This window comes from Catharus ustulatus, chromosome 8 (assembly GCF_009819885.2).
Source record: "Catharus ustulatus isolate bCatUst1 chromosome 8, bCatUst1.pri.v2, whole genome shotgun sequence".
NCBI lineage: Eukaryota > Metazoa > Chordata > Aves > Passeriformes > Turdidae > Catharus > Catharus ustulatus.
The window spans coordinates 9,564,654-9,575,702 of NC_046228.1; the positions used below are offsets into that span (position 1 = coordinate 9,564,654).

Genomic DNA, 11,049 nt, shown 5'->3' on the forward strand with positions numbered 1-11,049 from the left:
TCTGGACAGTTTTCTCAGCTGGAGCCAAGGCCTGGCAGTAGACATGCAAGAGAATTTGTTTAATTACCTTTGTCAGTATATTGCAACACATTAACCCAACTGAAAAAAAATTTAAAAGTTATCATAATTTAAAATGATATCTCCCAACATTTTTCCTTTGATTTCAATTAGCGGCTAACATTAGTTGAATTGTTTGTTCTTACTGTAGGACTTCCTGTTATTTGCTGAAAGTATTTGACTTGAAATCCTAGAATATTGCTTAGGGGCTTTTTATCAGTCCTTTTGTGTCCTAGTTCTTAAAAACTTTCAAAGAATTTTGCTTTTCAGATGACTCAGAAAAAAATTCTCCTTTCTCCTAGCAGATGTATGAAAAAAGCTTCTTATGCAGCCCTTTTCCTGTGTTTAACTGTATTGGTTTTTTAATTTTCTTAAGATTAAAATAAAGAGTGCTTTTAAAAATGCATATTAATATAAATGTTGTTAGTTGCGTGGAGGTAGAACCTAAAACCGAAACTTCTTTTTCTGCTGTTTTATATGTGACAGTTGCAAATCCTTGATGAAAGAGCATAAGAAAGTAGAAACAGAGTCTCTCTGGCATCTCATCCCCAGAGTTTGTGTTACAGCTTTCTGTGGGAATATATACCAGAGAGATGAACAAATCTGTGCTTTATTCTGTCACCATCCTTTGGGAAACCTCTTCACTAATTTAAGAGCCTCAGAGAGGTTCAGAAGAAGGGAAGGAAATATTTGGAGGGATTTTCTCAGATGCACAGCAAAGCTATTTTATCATACCAAGAACTGCACACTGCTCTGCATTTGATGTCTTGAATATTGAAGATACACACACTACAGGCAGTTTGTTCATAGTGTAACAGTGTGGCCACACACAGACATATTTTTCCTGCTTGAGCAGAAAACTTTTTATTTTTATTGAAGGTGTGTTCGGATTGCAAACAAAATTGACTTAATCGTAATGTACAAATCAAAGTTGAAATGTTTCAAAACTTGACAAGTTTCAAAAGTGCTAATGAAAAAACAGAGCCAAAAAAATTAAAAGTAGTGATTATTTATACTATATATTGCACAAAAGTTCTAAGTTAACTTTAATAAACAAAGAACTAAGTCCAAATAAATAAACGAATACTCTTAAGGTGAAAGTGAATATAATAAGGATTACTGTGCTATTACTTCAATATATAATAACCAATCCATATTTATGGATGGAATAATTAAGACACTAAAAATAGGTATCTGATATTAAATGGAAAATGGAGAAATAGATCAAGGAAAGTGTCTGAGAAATGACTTCTGAATAATTAAGTGACTTGAGATTGACCCAAAATCCCTCTTATTTTTTCAATATTGTTGCTTGTTGTTATTATTCTCTTCTCTTCTCTTCTCTTCTCTTCTCTTCTCTTCTCTTCTCTTCTCTTCTCTTCTCTTCTCTTCTCTTCTCTTCTCTTCTCTTCTCTTCTCTTCTCTTCTCTTCTCTTCTCTTCTCTTCCTTTTTTTTTAATTGCCTTCCACTCAATTTGTGCTAATCCCATACATGAAGTCTTCCTGTAACAGGAAGTGCTACAGGTCCATTTTACAGTGAGATTAATAAATCAATGGAGCTGCCATTCTGGGGACCCTAGAAGACTAACAATTATTTCTCCCTAAATGCTGATGGGATTTTGGGTCTCCCACTCCTTTGTGAGCCACCTCTGGAAGAACAGCATTCCCATCACGTGCACAACCCCTGCACACTCAGGTGAGCAAAGCAGCACCTGCCAGCTCCAAATGGTTTACAAGTGTGAGGATGCTATTTGTCTGGGTAAGTGCAACTGAGGCAGTGCAGGTGCACTTTATGTTTATTTATATTCATGCAGTACTTTTACACAACACTAGGGACCCTGTCTCGCTCCAGTAGTGAAGTTAATGCATTTGAGAACAGTTGTTGAACAAAGCGTGTGACCTAAGACCAGATATACAGAAAAATGTGAATACCCAGATCCTCCAAGACATCTCTGAGGTGCTGCCTAACAGAGATTTTTCATTCCTGTTTGTTCAAAAATCTTCAGAAATGAAGCTCTGAAGCTTCTCTAAATGCTGGTTCAGGACATGTGAGCTGCTGAACACATGAACAGAACCAGCACATTCCTGCCCAGCCTATCTTAGAGCAGGACTCCCATCTGGGCCATCTCACCCAAGCTTTCCCATTTCTAAATGTTCTCATCAAGAGTCAGGCTCAGACCCTGGCTACATTCAGAGCAGGCAGGGTGAGATGCTGGATCTGGGAGTGGGTGCTTTTCTATTCCTGGACGAGGGTATGGGATGAGAAGAGCTGTCCTTTCCTCTCTCATTTCACCTATGAGAAGAGATGGCATTCAGACAATTCCCTTCTATGAGCTACACATGCTAAATAGGATGTGAGCTCCTTCTTAGCCACACATCTGACATCTGAGCTGCTGGCAGATAAAATTAAGTCCACGCACACCTACTCAGTGTTTCTACCAGCACATGGCAGTTGCCCAACAGGGTGTGGGTTTGTAACTCTCATTTTTTCCTTACACATTTTACAGACAATTGGGTGCCTAATTCAGGAAGCTAGAAGCACACAAATAAGGTTAAACAAATTAATTTATGGGGCCAAACCTACAGATCCCTCACTGCCTTCCTAAAGCATCAGAATTGGTCTGCACTGATTTTAGGGCAGGAGCTGTAGAGTTCAACTACAAAACCTGCCTGTAATCACAGCCCTTCACTGTGCTCATCATGCACTCATTACTAGAGCCAAAAAGTCTGCACTTGACAGGGCCCATCAGCTGGTCCTGTTAAGCCAAAATCCCTGCAGAAGACCTGTTCAGAGTGAGGTCAAGTAGTGGCCTCAGACAGAACCACAATATTCTCAGTTCTTTAATTCCTACCCTATAAAACATCATTGTGCAAGAGAACTGCATGTCCAAGATAGCTCTCAGCCTTCTGAAAAAAGGTCTTAATGAGAAAACCAAGAGTCCCTTCAGTGGAATTACATTTGAAAATGGAAGCACAGCAAGGCAATTTGCCTCAGTAACTAATTTCTGATGTCTGTAACTAGAAGCATCAATACTTTAGCAGCCACTGCTATAATTGGAAATTAGGATGATTCTCTCACAGAAAGTGGTGTAAAGGCTGACTCAGCCTGGATTTCCACGCTGTGGGTTCCTTTTTAGTGTCTAACTGAAAAGACTTGTGGAAGGATTTTTCTACCCATGAATCAGAGGAAATAATTCATTATTGAGTTCAACCCAGAAAAAAATATATTGCAAAAGCAAGAAGAGGTAGGGGACTGTGCTTAATCTGAGCAAAAGTTGCTCAAAGTTTGTTTAAAAAAGAAAAGCTTAAACTGTTCTTGCCCTTTCAACCATTAAAAGTTCATTAGTGTTGCCAAGGTAGCCTGAAAACTTCAGGGTGCACAGTGTCTTAATTTGGTTATGTCTGCACACTTTTGGCAGGCTATGTTATCTCTTAGCAACTTACCCTGTTATCATTTATTATCATTTCACAGAGTGGAAAACACTGCACACACTGGCAATGTGTGAAGCAGTGTGAGTTCTAGAGTGATATTTTTCAGAGGCTATATGAACCTTTCCATCAGATTTTAGTACATGAAAGCTCAAATCCTTATGCTTCCCTAGGACTTTGATAGAGAGGTTGAGAAAGCTTGCAAACCGCAGACTATTTCTTTCTTAAAGCTTAGAGAATTCCCTTAGCAGAATAAATCATTATTATTAAAATGCAGGTAATCAGTAACATAGCCTCTAAGGAAACCACAATGTCAGACAATACTTTCAAAGTACTATAAAACTGACACACTTACTGCTCTTACAGTCCTGCCTGTTTGAGACAGCAGAGCTCAAGTGCAGACACTAGGCTAGGTAGTAGTTTCTCTTCTCAGAAGTATTCAGAGCTGCAATAGAGTAAGTTTTTCTTCCTTGTGCAGCTTTTTTCCAGGAGTCTGTAGCTGTGACAATGCCAGCACATCTCCTGCACAGAGGGAGGCCTGGAGAAGCTGGGTGCAGAGTGTTCCCACTCACCCAAAAGCAAAGCTGTGTTCCTGGGTATTTCATTGAGATACTCAGAGCATACACTCAGAGCAGCCTCAGCAGGGAGTGATGGGAACCATCAGTACTGTTCCCTCTGTTCTCCTTTTCTACTACTTTATTACTCACCTCTACCTTACACCATGATTTGCAGATTTGCAGTTTGGCCTGGGGGGCTGTCTTGCTGCCTTGCAAGTTAATGAAATTTTGCACATTGACAGTTTTCCTCTCTGGGCTGCTGAGATCTGTAATACACAAACACAGATTTACCCAGAGGGAGGAGGCAGCCAGAGGTCAGTGTCCTCCACACTCACCCTTCTTGCAGCACCATCTGCTTAAAGTCACATCACAAGCAAGGGGCTGTGCAGATTAACAGTGGCTTTTTTCACTAATGAAGGGACCCCACTCTAGCACAGGTGTCCCCACGATAATTGAGGAGTTAGAACAAAGCATACCCTTCCAACAGAATCAGGGGTCTTTTCTTGTCATCCCAATAGCTCCCTGGATTTTGTTTTGCTGGCATTTCACAGAAGACACCTTGATTATCATTGGTATTTCAAATATAAAACAACGTGCTGCAAAAAAACTCAAGAATAAATCACTCTCCATATACAAGTGACATAAAATTGAACAAGTCACAGCTGAAAAAAAATTTGCACTAAAAAGAATCCTCTGCTCTTTTTTATGAGCATTATTTGCATGACTGACTGTACTTAAATATTATTAAATGATTTCTCATTTCTTTATACAGCACTATCTTTTTATCTGCAATGAAGTCACTGTGTTTTCTCTTTATAATTCCCTTCCTCTCATGTTCAAGAGAGATCTGAGAGCATCTAAGAGAGTTTGCTTAATTGTAAGTTTAACTCCAGCAGTTTTTCAATCTGTCTGCCTCCATCTTGGTATTTATAAAACATTAGCCATCAGATTCAGTTCTTTCATTTTTGGACCCTACATTTTTCAAATTAAGGAATACAATAATCAAAAATATTATTCCTTTAACAGTTTCTTGTTCCTATAATCCCTATGATTTTGCTAGCTGTCACAAAAGCAATACTCCCACAGAAGCTGAGGCAGGAGAAATAAGACACAACCCTCCACCAAGCATAACCCCAGGTAGTGGATGTTACCACTGCCAAACAGAGCAGACATTCTTTGCAGAGAAATGTAGTGTCATGGATGCTGCAAGTCTCTGATGTTGTGGTGGTGAGAGCAGACCTTGCTGTAGAAAGGTCATTCCCAGGGCTATTGCAGAGAAATTCCAGTGCAACCTGGCTGATGGTTTCATGTAAGTTGTCTCCAGTGGGTCCTGGCTGCTTTTACCAGCCTGGTCTTGGGAGCAGTCCTGTCTCCATGCACTGCTGTCTGCATTGTCCTCCTGAAACCCAGCTTTCTGAACCATTTTGGCAATGCCCCTTAGCAAGGTATTATTTTCCAAAAACTAAGGAGCTGAGCAAATCCCACAGACTTTTCAGCACTAGAACCCTGCATTTTCTGTCTTCCTCCTAAACCATAAGAAGGAAGAAATGCCTTATGGAAAGTGTTGTAAAGCACTGGCACAGGTTGCCCAGATACACAGTAGGTGCCCCATCCATGGAACCATTCCAGATCAGGATAGACAGGGATGATATGGCTGAAGATGCTCCTGTTCATTGCAGGAGGGGTTGGACTGGATGCCCTTTAAAGGTCCCTTCCAACCCAAAATATTCTGTGATTCTCTGGCATGCTCCTTTGAGTGTCCCAAAGGCTACATCCTCTAGTCTAAATGATCACACATTCCATGTGCACTGCAGCATTACATTAATCCAGCAGGGATGGAGGACAGGCCAAGTTCCATGTGGGAGTTACAAAGTTATGCTCGAGGGAATATGGCAAGATCCAGATTTACATCAATGTTCTCAGTGTTATTCAAGCTTTGCAAAAGCAGGATTCATTTTTATTTTGCAAGGAGAAGCCTAACAAAATTAGGCTTTTAGCTGAAATTTTCTATTGAAGCATCATTATTGCATCTCTAAAGAACAGTTCTCATTAAGTGAAAGAATGAACGGACAGATGCCCTAATAATAGCTTGATTTGAAGTGCAAAGTGGGTTGAAGTACTCAGCATGCCATCTTCTAATCAGGAATGAAGGTTTAATGCAAGGCTTCCTGACAATCACAATTTTGTAATGCTTACATAAATGGCTCTGTAGATGTGTTTATGTTTTTTTAATTTACTGCGTGGGTAAAGGAATGTATTTCCTGGTGATGCAAAATAGAGTCTGACTACAAATGCAGCAAGGGCTCTTTGCACCTGTGAAAAAATTTAGATGATCATATCAGAAAGCCCCCTCATTTACAGAAATATCTTGTAGTCTGGAGCACTCCAGCACTCCAACTACTTGCACCCTGAAGTAACCTCCTTACCCTTTGAACTCCTAGGGAGAGCTCATGTAAAAGATCCTGTGAGTTCAAGTTACCTTTAATTTCGTATCCTCAGAAGATAGTCAGAGTCACAGAAAGGACACACAGACTACAGAGATGTTCTTCATCTCCCTTACCTTTAAACATACCTTTCTCTTCCCTGACCCTCTCTAGATAACTGAAATTTATCTAGAAAGTTGTTGCAAAGACCATAGCCAAAACAAGAAATGGTTCTTCCCTCAGACACACTTACCTGCACTGTCAGGCCTCTCAAATTGCTGAAAAATTAGAAAAAAGTAAAATATTGCTCTTCATTACATTGTGCCAATGGAACAAGCAATAACAATGGGGAAAACATGATAGATATTGCATTCCAAAGTATTTTCCAGCTCCATTTCTACTAGGTTGATCAAAGACCACTCCTGAAGTCTTGTCCATCTTAATTCACTAATATTCTGGAAGTCCTCTAAGGATGAAAGGAGCAAGATACATGCCAGGTGGTCTTAACCACTAAAGTAGCTCAAGAAAAATCTGTGGCAGTTCCACAATAGTTCTTCTGATTGATGATTAGTCAGGAGGAAAATTCTGGCTGCAGGGTCTTTGATCCATGAACATATTTGTAGTAATTAGGGTCATGGCAATTCCTGTAGCTAATGCATTTTAAAAGGCCAAAGTCAGTAACCCCTGAGTAATTGGGGCTGTTACTGAGCAAATGACACGCTTCAGAGCAATGACATTATATCAACTATGTGGGATGAAATCTAGAGGTGAATGTAGGAACAAATAAGAGCTCAATTAAAACTTGGGATAAACCATCACAGGTTTAGTCCAAAATCCCAGATCTGGTCAGTTTTTTGCTCACCAGTAATTCCAGTTCAGGGAAGACCCTCTGGAGAAGGCACATCTGGTCACTCCAAGCCACAAAGCAAAGCCACATGGCAGCAGTGGCATCATTTCTGCCAACACAAGAGGGAAAGGAGAGTGCTGCTAACCCAAACTTCTCCTTGAGGGGTGAAAGGCTGGTTTTGGTGAAGTCTGGAAGGAGAAGGAAAGAAAGAAGCACCACATTTGGTCCCAGAATAATGCACCAGTTCAGGATGTCCCCCAGACACAGAGTTGCACTCCAACCCTTCCAAAAGAGTAATTGCAAGAGTAACCAGGACAAGATGTGCAGCATCATGGCTTACCTTCAACTCTCTGCTGAAGGACATGCTGCATATTATTTCCATAGCAAGGAAATAATCCAAAATAATCCTGCCAACAATTGTGTCCCCACAAACATAGTTCTACAAAGAAAATAATAATGCTCTCATTAAGAGATTTAATCAAGCCAGCCTAGCAAGGCACTATCAATAGGACACAGCATACATTCCCATCATTCCCACCCACAGACACTGTTTTCCTAAATATTTGCAGATAGATTAAACGGTGCCAGAGCCCCTTCCATAGATTACAAAAAAGTCACCTTTTCTCAAGGATTAATTATTAACTATACTAAGGAGAAATTGCAGCAGCCAACAATTGTCTTATTCTCCCAAGTCCTATCCACAGTAAAGATTATATTGTATGGAAATTTAACTTGTATAATTACCACCTTATGCTGTCTCAAAGGGATCCAATGCACTTTAGAAACAGTACAATATTGGTTCAGGTACAAGCCAAACCCCTCTGCAGATAGAAATCACCATGGATTTTCCTCACTGTTAGATACAGCCCTGGCTGGAAGGGGTCTGGAGCACTGGCAAGGAGACAAGACCATGTTTCCAGCAGAGGACCATTGCTCCAGGGCCCTGATGCACTTGGACCCTGCAATACTCTCTGCTTGCTGTGCACAGCAGGTGAGCACACACTTCAACAAGCCATTCCCATCTCTCACCACATGACAACTAACTACTGCTCTGTGGGTAGCCACTCCACTACCTAGGATTTAAGGCACATGATTTAAGCTGCTCAGCATTTATTTTTTTCAGGGCATGCAGCAGAGCTCTGTTTCTTCATCTCACATATTTCTCACCATCCTGGAAATTTTCAGGCAGAAGGCAGATGCCTGAGGAAATATCACCGCATGATACGCAGTGAAGATGGAACACTTTATACATAAATACTTAGAAACATAAACACATAATGCAGGAGATGTTTCATTCCTTGTGTATAGCTCATTGCCTGACAATAAGTTGTTGATCTATTATATGTTGAATGCATCTTTTTACTTACATAAAGTGTCTCCTAACTGGGACTGAGCACAACATCTATTTTCCCCGGTGGATACAGGCTGTGGTTTAAAGCAGAGTGGATCACCCTGGGCCCATCCCTGCTGTGGTCTTTTGCAGTGGTTGTGTTTTGCTGTGCACTTTGCCTCACAACACTGGTGCCCTAATGGGGCTGGTTCAGAGCAGCCCATATTCTTCTCCCCCTCCTCTTTGCTGGTAGATTGACCTGCTGACATTCACCTATGAAGGAGTCAGATAAAGACCCCTCAGGTTACAAATGACCCCCACAACTTCCATTTCCATCTCCCTGGGTTTTGGCATTAGAGCTAAAAGAACAATGGTGAGATTTGACTTTACACACAGAAGGACTGACCAAAGTACGGTCATTGTTTCCTCATTTTCCTTAATAGAGTTAGTTTGAAGGCAGTAAAAAAATCCCACATCTGAATACTTAATATTCATAAGAGGTTTAGTCTTATTTCAACAACCTTGAATAAATGATAGAAAATGTGATAGCACTGTGGTCGCAGCTTATTCTAATGATCAAAGCACTTCATCACTGGGGAATAAATGTTCTACCTAAGCAAAAAATAAATGTTAATCCCCAAACAAATTTATTACTTAGAAGAAAAATTCACTTAAAATTGTCCCATTAACTCTGTAAAAAGAAAATGATTGGTTTATATTGTATCTCAGATTTTCAAACTATCCTGCAGTATATTTAGCTGAAACAGCTTGAGTGAAAACTGGGAATAAGCATTAGTTTCTGCAATTTGAATAACACTGTGGAATTTTCCCAGCTGTACAGTGCAGTACACAGTACACCCTGTTCAGAGTAGTTTGCAAGCTTCTTCCCTCTGAAATGACACATAAGCTGGGAAAAGAGCTGACCTTTGGTTTAATTTACGACCCAGATTGATCTGTCTTCTCCATGTCAAAACCTTTGGTTTTTTGACCTACTAACACAAACAGATCTTTTTTACATTACTCAACCCTGATATCTGCAGCTCCCGAGTGAAGTCACTACTCCTCTACCTGAGGACAGCATGTTTGGCAGATTTTTCACATCCTGGCAGGTCCTTTAGGCTCCTTAGCAAGCATTTTAAAGCTCTTTTTTCCAGAGAATCCCCTTGCCAGTGAATCCTGAGTGATGTTCAAAAAGCATGCACTGTCCCCAGCCTTCCAAGATTCAGCTCCAGATCTCCTCCCAGGAGCAAGCATCTCACAGTGTTCCACAGTCTTGGAGATCAGATTTGCTTTTCTACTTCTGTTTATACAGGACTGACATCTCCTTTGGAAATGCCCCATTACTCTATTTTCCATTTTCTATTTTTCTTATTCTTGCACCTGGCACTGGAGTGGTTTCCCCTCATATCTCACCTGGATTTCTGTTTTCCATAGACAGACAATACACTGGATTTTTATTTTTAATTTAATAGATCATATGTTGTGAAGGGAAAAGCTTTGCTACCAGAAACAAATGGCAGGAGGATAGTGTCTGAGTTGACTAGTGCACGTTCCTAAACACTTGCAAAATCAAAAAGTAAAGGTACAGTTCTGAATTTTAATCCCCCTTATGTATTGGGACTGAAATGATTCCATTTTTTTAATATAAAATGAAGGAAAAAAACCTCCTACAGATAAGAAATGCTCACAACTCTATGAAAATAGTTCTAGTCAGGATTTTTTTAATTAACAAGAGGATGGATGTATAGATTTAACTTGAGATTTTTGCTGCAGGAAAGATGGATTAGAAAGCTATCAGGGTAGGACTCTTTCATTCTTTGTATGTAGAACACATATAACAGGACCCCATAGCAATATAATATGGTAGTGAAATAATCTGGAATTCAGGACAAAATGAAATTATTCCTTGTTGAGATGTACAGAATTTCAATAGTGCAGAAGACACGATCAACAGTTCTTTACTACTCTGTTTCGAATCTAACCAAGCAGCTGCTGTGCTATTAATTTGAATTTATATCATATACTCCAGTTGATTTTATTATGTCTGTTGTTACTGATGATGACCTAACCTCCTCTGTGTTTCTCTAGGATGAAAATATAGAAAGAGAGGAGCTGATACCCATGAGAACAAAGATAAATTAGTGGAAATAAATTATCCAGCTTCATGTATCAAAGTTTATTGGAAATAAAAGGAAGAACATTTATCAAAAGATCTGGAGAACATGTGATCTCTGACTGTCAGCCTGTATTCATTTACGGAAGATTTATCATTCTCAGAGGGCTCAATACATTTTTACAGTCACTTGACTAGATAGTCATTAATCATTGTACATTTTCAAGATCCTAACTAAACTACAAATTCAAAAAGTAATAATTAAAATTTTCTCAATTGTGTCCTTATGAGTC

General features: G+C 39.7%; 1 long non-coding RNA gene across 1 annotated transcript; it reads right to left on the reverse strand.

Moving 5' to 3' along the window:
• Window positions 1-1,759: 1,759 nt before the first annotated feature.
• On the reverse strand, window positions 1,760-7,494 carry LOC116999645. The gene is made up of 3 exons (XR_004418593.1): window positions 7,329-7,494; window positions 4,194-4,309; window positions 1,760-2,350 (listed from the first exon to the last, which is right to left on the reverse strand). It is a non-coding gene; the product is annotated as an uncharacterized LOC116999645 (long non-coding RNA).
• Between the last annotated feature and the right edge of the window lie 3,555 nt (window positions 7,495-11,049).